Source organism: Arvicola amphibius, chromosome 10, assembly GCF_903992535.2.
Source record: "Arvicola amphibius chromosome 10, mArvAmp1.2, whole genome shotgun sequence".
In the NCBI taxonomy this organism is placed as follows: domain Eukaryota; kingdom Metazoa; phylum Chordata; class Mammalia; order Rodentia; family Cricetidae; genus Arvicola; species Arvicola amphibius.
In genome coordinates this window covers 41,288,082-41,297,687 of record NC_052056.1, presented here as the reverse complement: position 1 = coordinate 41,297,687, position 9,606 = coordinate 41,288,082, and the positions used below count along the sequence as shown (strand labels likewise).

Below are 9,606 nucleotides of genomic sequence, written 5' to 3'. Positions count from 1 at the left end.
AAGAATTCAAAAGAACGATTTAATGTATATTAAAAGGAATCAGAGCTTTTGCAGGGGTCAGAACAAAGAGAGGCAATTTATTTTGTGTAGACAAACATTATCCTAATGGGATCAGATGGGCAAGGTGTGTGATAAGGGAGCCTAGGAAGCCTCAGGGGCCACATAGAGATTACACACTAGGCAGGCACTGGCTGAGGGTATGGCAATGTTCTCAGTCATTCTGCACCATCCGGACAAGTTCTTTGTAGTTGATAAACCATTGCTCCCCTCATGCCCCGCCACCAGCATCTCTGCTCTTCTGCAGCTATCCTCTCACCCAGTGTGACAAGGATATGAGGGATTTCAGCACCCGGTACAATACTGTTCCCTACTCTCTGAAATGCAAGAAGCCTTTAACATAGGTCTCATAAGTTCCCTGGTACTTGTTCTTGGCCATAGTCTCCAGCATGGGAAGGAAGTACTCAAAGTCCAACATGTCTGTTCCTCTCATCACTCTCGGGATTCCACAGGAACTTCCGCACCTTGGTGTTGGTAGGGTTCGGGCCTAAAGCCCTCATCGTGTCCTTACATTATCTGTACAGGATTTTGCCATTACCTGTTCTGTCAAACAACTGCTAAGCATTCTTGAATTCTGTGGTCTGGTCCTCAGCGAAGTCACCTATCTTAACTCTTCAGTTCTGGGGGACCCTTTCAAACTTAAAATCTGAAAACCAAGAACATCTGGAAAAATGTGTTTCAAGTCCTGAAAGACAGCTGTCATCAAAAGCTAATATACAAAAAAAAGCTACCTATTAAAATTGAAGTAAAAATAAGAACTTTGAGGTTTGATAGATGGTTAAAGTCTGCTTCCCTTGTAGAGAACCAGAGTTCAGTTCCTAGAACCAACAAGCCTAATAGCTCACAACTACAAGTTAGATCCAGGTGATCTAGATCAAGAGATCTACTGCCCTCTTCTGGCCTCCATGATTACCTTCATACACACAGTATACATACAGACAAGCAGACACATACACACTTGTAAATAAAATATCTAATTAAAAAGTAATAAAGTTTTCTCTATGATTAAAAATAAGATAAAGGAATTTATGGTTATAACAGAGCTCAAGAACTTAGTAGGCACCTAGACCCTAGCACAACTGACTCCATGATTGATGTACCACTCAGGCCATAAAACTCAGCATGTAGATAGCACCACCTGCCAAAAGTAAAACAAAGACCTAATCCATCAAAGTCCACAGTTCTGGGAAAGTCCTTAAATGCACTAACCTTGCTTTTTAGATTCTGTAGTTCTGCTTCTAGCTAACTGTTCTTATTAACTGTCAACCCAGGACATGTTTTTTGTTATTGTTGTTGTTGTTTTTGTTTATTTTGGTTTTTTGTTTGTTTGTTTGTTTTGTTTAGAAGTTGAGGAAAGCTCAGTGCTACAGTGGGATCCTGAACACCCAGTGTAGTAGCTAGTCATCAGCAGGCTAATAATGACTTTCTACTGACGTAAATCTATTTCCAAGTGTAATCAGAGGCTGTTCATTCTTTTCCGGGATGCTCAGACCCAAATAATCACTCAGAAACTGTATCAATTACAACACTGCTTTGCCTATTAGTTTATGCATATTTCTAGATAACTCTCACATCTTAAATCAACCCATATCTACTAATCTGTGGATCACCACGAGGCCATGGCCTACAGGCAAGTTTCTGACATCTATTTTTTTTCTGGGAGAGGATACATAGCATTTCTTTGACTCTGCCTACTCTTTCCTTCTCTATCTGCTTGGAATCTCCACTTTGCCCTATTTTGCTAAACCACTGGATGAAACAGCTTTATTCATTAACCAATAAAAGCAACACAGAGACGGAAGGACTTCCCACATCATCCAAGCAATTTTCTCTGGTAGATAACACCACTATAATGGTGACTAAGTCAGCTCTACAGAAGATACTTCTAGGAAACTATTAGATTAGAAAGATAACCAAATCTGCACATAAGGCCTGAAGAAAGAATAAATCATACTGGAAAAAAAAACTTAATTGAGAAATAACAAAAATAATGCAGAATCAACAAAAGAAATAAATCAATGCATGACTTTTGATAATAATTCTAAATATTAATAATCTCAATCCCAATGAGGAAATACAGACACACTAGTGGATTTGACCAAATATCAAGAAGAATCTATTTATTGCTTTCAAAAATTACAAATCACCACAAAATAACAACCACAATTTAAAGTAAAAGGACAAAAAGAATATATTTAAAGCAAAGGATCCTTGGTAACAAGTAAGTGTTTTTGTTCTAATGTCTAACAATAAAGTCTTTGAACCGATGCCAGTAATGAAAAAAAAAGAGAAAACATAAAGATGTTAATTTTATACTGATTACAGGAACAGCTCATCACAAGGGTATGAGATTCTAACCATATATGTCCTGTATGTATGGGAGTGCAAATATGTAAAACAAATACCATTACATGTAAAGATACAGAATAAATCTAATGGAAGAGTAGTGAGAGACTTCAATTTCACACTCAAACTAATTGACCTATCTTCCCAACAACAGCAACAAAAATACATAAAGAAATATTCAAATTAAATAAGATTAAAAATTCAGTAAAATAATCATGCATCTACAGAACACTACATAGAAACACTGACAAATATATTCTTCTTAGAGGTCCATAGACTTTTCTCCAAAATGTATCATCTATCTGGTTACAAAGCAAAACTCAAAAAATACAGGAAAGTAGGAATAATTTCTTCTCTTCTACATAAAAAAAATGAAAGAAGAGTACAAAACAACACAGAAACCTAGAATACACACAAATTGGTGGAGATTATACAGCAAATGATTGAATAGATCTTTGAAGAAATGTAGAATGAAATAAAAACCTCCTCTCAACCAGAAATTAATAAACAACAACAAAAGCAAAAAACCAAAAATTCCGTACTTATGGAATAAAATAAAAGCAGTCTTAAAGGAGAATTTCATAGCTACAAAATATAAGCATCTAGGCCAAATCCATTTTATAGCTATTGTGAATAGAGCAACAATGAACATTGTTGAGTAACTATCTCCTTAGTAGGATTTTAATCCGTTTTGTATATGCCAAGGAATGGTACAGTTGGGATGTATGGCATATCTGTCTTTAACTTCTTCATACTTTTGTAAATTGATTTCCAAAATGACTCCCTACCAGTCTGAACTCCCACCAACACTGAAAAAATGTCGTCCCCCCCATCCTCATTTACTGTTGGGTGTTTTCTTGATCTTGTCTACTGTGACTGGATTAGAATACAATTTCAAATTAGTTTTAATTTGATTTTTCAAGATTGCCAGGCTTGGTGAACACTGTTGCAAGCCTTTTTTGAGTGTTTGATTTCTTCTTCTGAGAACTCTCTTTTCGGATCCACAGTCAGGCATTTGATGGGCCATCAATTATCTTGATGCTTTGTTGGGTTCTTTGTATAATTTAGATATTGATTCTTAGCCGGGCGGTGGTGGCGCAGGCCTTTAATCCCAGCACTCGGGAGGCAGAGGCAGGCGGATCTCTGAGTTTGAGGCCAGCCTGGTCTACAAAAGCTAGTTCCAGGACAGGCTCTACAAACTACAAGGAAACCTTGTCTCGAAAAACCAATAAATAAATAAATAAATAAATAAATAAATAAATAAATAAAATAGATATTAATTCTTTATGAATATATACTTGGCAAATATTCCCTCCCACTCACTATAATTACTGAAATACATTTTTTAAAATTCTGTGTAGATTTAGAATTTATACAGTTCTTTAGACTATCACCACTGTTCTAGAGATACTAAACCCGCAAGAAATTCTTTTAAACTAGCCTGATTGTTTCTTATTCCAAATAAGAAAATTGGAATCAGAGACACATACAGAATATTAACATACTATATTTCACTTGGATTGCACATGGTCTGTAGAATCTAAAATATAATGGCTTCTGGTTTTGGAATTTACAGAGTTCCTGTGTCTGTGATCATCTGTATCTATATGTGTTTCTTTTGCTTTCCTTTGCCTCTTTTCCTTCTGTTTGTTTGTTTTGACATATTCTAGTTTTTTGATTTTATTTTATCTTATCTTAGTTTATTTTATTGTTACTCTTTAGCCTCCTGCTTGTTTTAAATACAGAGATAAAAAGGGTGCTGATTCCAGATGGGAGGGGAAATGGGGATTGATCTCTGAAGAGTTGTGGGAAGGGAAACTATAATCAGAATATTGTATGAAAAAACCCATTTTCCACAAAAAATATAAACTGAAATTTTAATATAAGTTGTACTTATTAATATATATTTGAGGAAAGTGGGCTCTTACTGAATTTCTCTTGACAAAATCTGTTTGTGTTCATTGACTTAGAACTCTAAATTATTAATACCTTACATCTATAGATATAGCTCATGAAATTATTATAGCTTCATGGTGAGAACAGTGTAATTACCTTTTTTGTTGCACTGGGATAACTGATTTGCTCTGGCAATGACAAATTCCATGCATGGACATAAACAAAGCTTAAAGAATGTTTGTATATTTGTGTTTGCCTTCAAGAAAGTTTTTCTTTAGCCACAGAAAAATCCTGGGTCAAGTACTTGTCAGTCTGTGGTGAATGGGAACTTCATTAGCTATTTCTTTTAGTTGCTGACACAAAGTACTTGACAAAACAACGTAGGAAAGAAAGGCTAACTTTGACTCATTGTTGGAGAGAGTATGGCCCTTCCCAGGAGAAAATGTATGGTGGAAGTTGTGGTCCAACCAACAGGAGCTGGATATTTAGATAGTGTTTCTCATGTTATTTAGTAGCAATTAGGTAGAACTTGACCAGAACCAGAAGCATGTAGAGCCTTCTAAGGCCCAGTCCAACATAGGTTTCGTATCCCAACGTTTCCACTGGGCTCTCAAGATAACACTACTGTGAGTTCATAGGGGATATTTCACCCTCAAAAAATAACAAAACACATAATATGGAGTTCTCTATTTAACTTAAATCTTACAGCAAAATCTAACTCATTAAAGCTAAGTCATTCATGTTGCAGAGGCAAAGAAACATGTTTATTTTCATAAAGCAATTTGACTTTGGGGGCGTTTGGTTAGGTAGTACCATGTGACAAGGGCTACCAGCAAAAGTTAATGTAGCAAAGCCTGGAACGAGTGGCCACGGTTTCAGAACAGGGCAGAAGGCAAAAGGGAAACTCTTGTGGGTTGTATGAAAATGGTGTACAATGTAAAAGGTAGGAAATGGACCTCTACATTGTGCAGTGACTAGCTAGTTGGCAAAAGCACCCCCAGGATAACAGAGAAGGTAGAAAACATACCTAATAAAACTGTTGTACTGATTTAGGATATTTGGAGGACATCTGTTAAAATATGGAAATGGCTTCTGCAATCTAAGTGTGATAAATTTCAACAGGCTAGGATTGAACTGGGCATAGCAAATTAAAATTGAGAGCTAGAATTTGCAAACATTTAAAGTTAAACTAATGTTATTTGTTACTATATTAATATATGGTTACTAGTATTTAGCAAGGAGGAAAAGATAAGCCTGTAGAATATCAATAAAATATCTCCTCAGAATATGACAAAATAATCACATGCTGTTGTAGCATTGAAAAAAATAAGTACCTTATAGATCTTTCCAGGAGGAAAAAAATTAAAGGTACCACCCACATCTACTAAACATAGGGAACCAGTAACCACAATTAAAATGATAGATATCTCTCAGAATTTATTGCTAAGACTCTTGGAATATGACCACGAGTAGAGTTAAATACATAAAAACTGTCCACTTTTTGAGAGCAGCAAAAATGACAGTTTTTGGAAGCTCTGTGATGTCAATTTCTTTCGAGTTTGAAATAAAAAATGTTCAAGATGTAAAAAGACCTTTAATATATTGTAACAAAAAGAAGGTTGGAAGTTTTCCTCTGTTCCAGAAAACATAAAAGAATATTATTTTATGTGCTTTTCAAAAGTGAAGATTTTGGAATGACTAGATGAGAGAAAGTACTGATGAGAAATGAAAGAACAGAGTACCAACCTGGGGCCTACCCAAGTAACGTTGCTTGCTCCCATGGTATCTTGGGAGCATTTGTTCAGGGGGAATACAAAACTTCTCCAGACCATTGGCTGAAATAAGTATCCCATTCGTATTAATCTTTTTGAGTAGTAATGTTTATTGTATTTTTTCCTCAATTTAAGGAAGTTTGGCTTCTTATAGACCATTAGTTTTTGATTAGTTCATACACTGCTAGATAAGAAGAAAATGTACATTCCTCCATTACTGGTGGGAGTGCAAACTTGTGCAGCCACTTTGGATATCAGTATGGTAATTGCTCGGAAAATTAGAAAATAATCTACCTCAAGACCCAGCAATACCACATTTTGGTACCACCCAAAGGATGATCATTCATCCCACAAGTACATGTGCTCAACTATGTTCATTGCAGCATTATTCATAATAGTCAGAGCCTGGAAACAGCCTAAATGTCCCTCAACTTAAAAATGGATGAAGAAAATGTGTTACATTTACACAATGGACTAATAATCAGTGGTAAAAAATAATGGCATTTTGAAAATTGCAGACAAGTGGATAAATCTAGAAAAATCATATTGAGTGAGGTAACCTAGATGCAGAAAGACAAATATAATATGTATTCACTCATAAGTGGCTTTTAGACATAAAGCAAAGAAAAACCAGCTTACAGTCCACAACCCCAGAGAACCTAAACACCAAAGAGTACCCTAAGAGAAACATACATGAATCTAAATAGGAAGGAGAAAAAGAGAAGATCTCCTGAGTAAACTGGGATCATAAAGGTGGAAGGAGATGAGAGAAAGGGAGGAGAAGAAAAATGTATAGTTCAATAAAGACAATAAAAAGAGAAAAAAATAAATAAAATGGGTCCGCTGGTCCAGGGCTTTGGTTTTTACCAAGGTTAGATGAGACATCAGAAGTTTTTAGATTAAAATGATATATTTTCCATTTACCCTGAGATTTTTTTAATTTTTTTGGATTTTTGAGACAGGGTTTCTCTCTAGTTTTTGGTGACTCTCCTGGAACTAGCTCTTGTAGACCAGGCTGGCCTCGAACTCATGGAGATCTGCCTGCCTCTGCCTCCCGAGTGCTGGGATTAAAGGCGTGGGCCACCAGGGCCAGGCCCATGAGTTCTTACCTATCCTGAAGTCACTTTTCTGCTACAGTAGAACCTCTGTATTACCTGTCCTATCCTTGAGTTTTATCTCATGATATGCTTTGATTAAAAATGACATGCCACCTAAAAAATTTAAAATATTCTTTTTATAGTGATGTTGATTCTTGAGTTTCTGCCTTGCACACATTGAAGAATGTGAGTTCTTTCCATGGAGTCCAAGGAAAGCGAGAGCAGCTTTGGTATGGGCTAACCCCAGCATGCAACTAGGAGACAAACCCCCAAATGCACAGCTGAACACAATCACTAGTGGTTGAGCCTCTGTTTCCTTTTATTTTTATTTTTTTTGAGCCTCTATTTCATAAGCATGAAATCATGGTTGTGCCATTCAACATGGTTTTGAAGTTTGTATTTTTGTCAGTGCCTAATTTATTCACCTTTTGAAAAAGACAGGATTTTATGTTTTGTTTGATGCTTTTAATTTCTACAGTCACTACACAAAGCAATGAGTTCCAATATGTCATTTTACTATGCCACTTCATATACATATGTTAATATGAATATACTTACTAACTACCTTGCTCTCATTCCTTCTTCTTGCTGATCCCTTTGCCTCCCCAAATAGGGAAAAAATGAAACCTTTTACTTTGTCACATGCATTATATTATTCTCTCATTTTGTCATGTCCCCTTCTGATGTAGGTGTGTCTTCTATCTATCTGATGATTTCATTGGTTAATTAATAAAGAAACTGCTTGGCCTAATAGGTTAGAACATAGGTGGTTGGAGTAGACAGAACAGAATGCTGGGAAGAAGGAAGTGAAGCAGATGCCTAGGGCAATCGCCATGCCTCTGCTCTCTGGGACAGATGCGATGAAGCCAGCTGTCCGGTCAGACATGCTGAATCTTTCCCGGTAAGACATCACTCGTGGTGCTACACTGATTACTAGATATGGGTTAGTCAAGATGTGAGTAAGAGGCTGAAACTAATGGGCCAGGCAGTATTTAAAAGAATACAGTTTCCATGTAATTATTTCGGGTAAAGCTAGCCTGGTGGCAGGACGTGGCCCACTTGCCTCCTCACTACAGAATGGGTGGAAATGCAGCCTGCCCTCAGCTCCATACTACACCCTTCTTCAAGATCTCTTCCTCTTTCACATATATGTCTCTTTTTATTTTCTGGACTTATACCTGCAAACATGCATATGTAAATGCATATTTATTCTCTCTGAAAATGAGAGAAAATATTTCACTAAATAAAATGACTTCTAATTCTGTCTATTTTTCTATCAACATAAAAATTTTATTCTTCCTAGTTGAATAAAATAAAGTATTTTATTACGTAAATACTTTCATTTTACTCATACATCTGTTGATACAGTAGACATACTTTACTTTATAGTTATTGAGAATAGCGTGGTAATAAATATGTCATGCCCATGGTATTTTGACTTAATCTGTGAATGAATAGTCTGAAAGTGTATAGCAGTATTGTTTGGAACGTCCACACTGACACACAGTGAACACGACAGTTTACTTTTTCACAGCAGTAGATACTAGTTTCCTTTCTATGTCCATTCTGCGCATCATTTACTTTCTTTTCCTTGATAATAGCTGTTTTGACTAGGGTGACACTGAATGCAAAAGCAGGTTTAATTTTCTTTACATCTGAGAAACATTCCATTATCCATTCATCTGTTGATAGACATCTAGACTGATTCCATCCCTTAGGCTTTCAAACAGAACATGAATATACAAGTAGCTCTGTATTAATTTTAAAGTTATTTGGGTATGTGCCCAAGAATAGTATATGTGATCCATGAAGTAGATATATTTCTAGACTTCTAGTAGATACATTTTTTTTTGAGAAATATCCAGGATAATTGCTGTAGTGGCTCTACTAGTTGATACTGCCACCAACATTATATAGGGTTTCCCTTTCCCTACATCAATGCTTACATATGTTATCAGAAGCAGAAATAAAAATTTACAATTGCATGTATGTTTGGTAACTAAAATATGTTCTTTATTAATTAAAACATAATTAAAATAGAAATAAAATATTAATATCAAGATGAATGAAAATACAAGCACAATAGCAAATATTATTTAATGTAACAAAATAGTTTGAAATGCCTGTATCAAAAAAATTCTTTATCATTTATTTTTATTTATTTATTTGTTTGTTTGTTTGTTATGTATACAATATATGCCTGCAGGCCAGATGAGGGTACCAGGCCTCATTACAGATGGTTGTGAGCCACCATGTGGTTGCTGGGAATTGAACTCAGGACCTTTGGAATAGCAAACAATGCTCTTAACCACTGAGCCATCTCTCCAGCCCCTCACAAACATTCTTAAATAGCCTAATATTCATCTGCAAGGAACTAGAAAAGCAGAAGACTAATTTCGTAATAGAAAGATGAGGAATAACTAGCAAAATAGATATAA

General features: G+C 35.7%; 1 pseudogene; it reads right to left on the bottom strand.

Moving 5' to 3' along the window:
• Positions 1-211: 211 nt before the first annotated feature.
• Positions 212-8,839, bottom strand: LOC119824230 (annotated as a pseudogene).
• Positions 8,840-9,606: the final 767 nt, after the last annotated feature.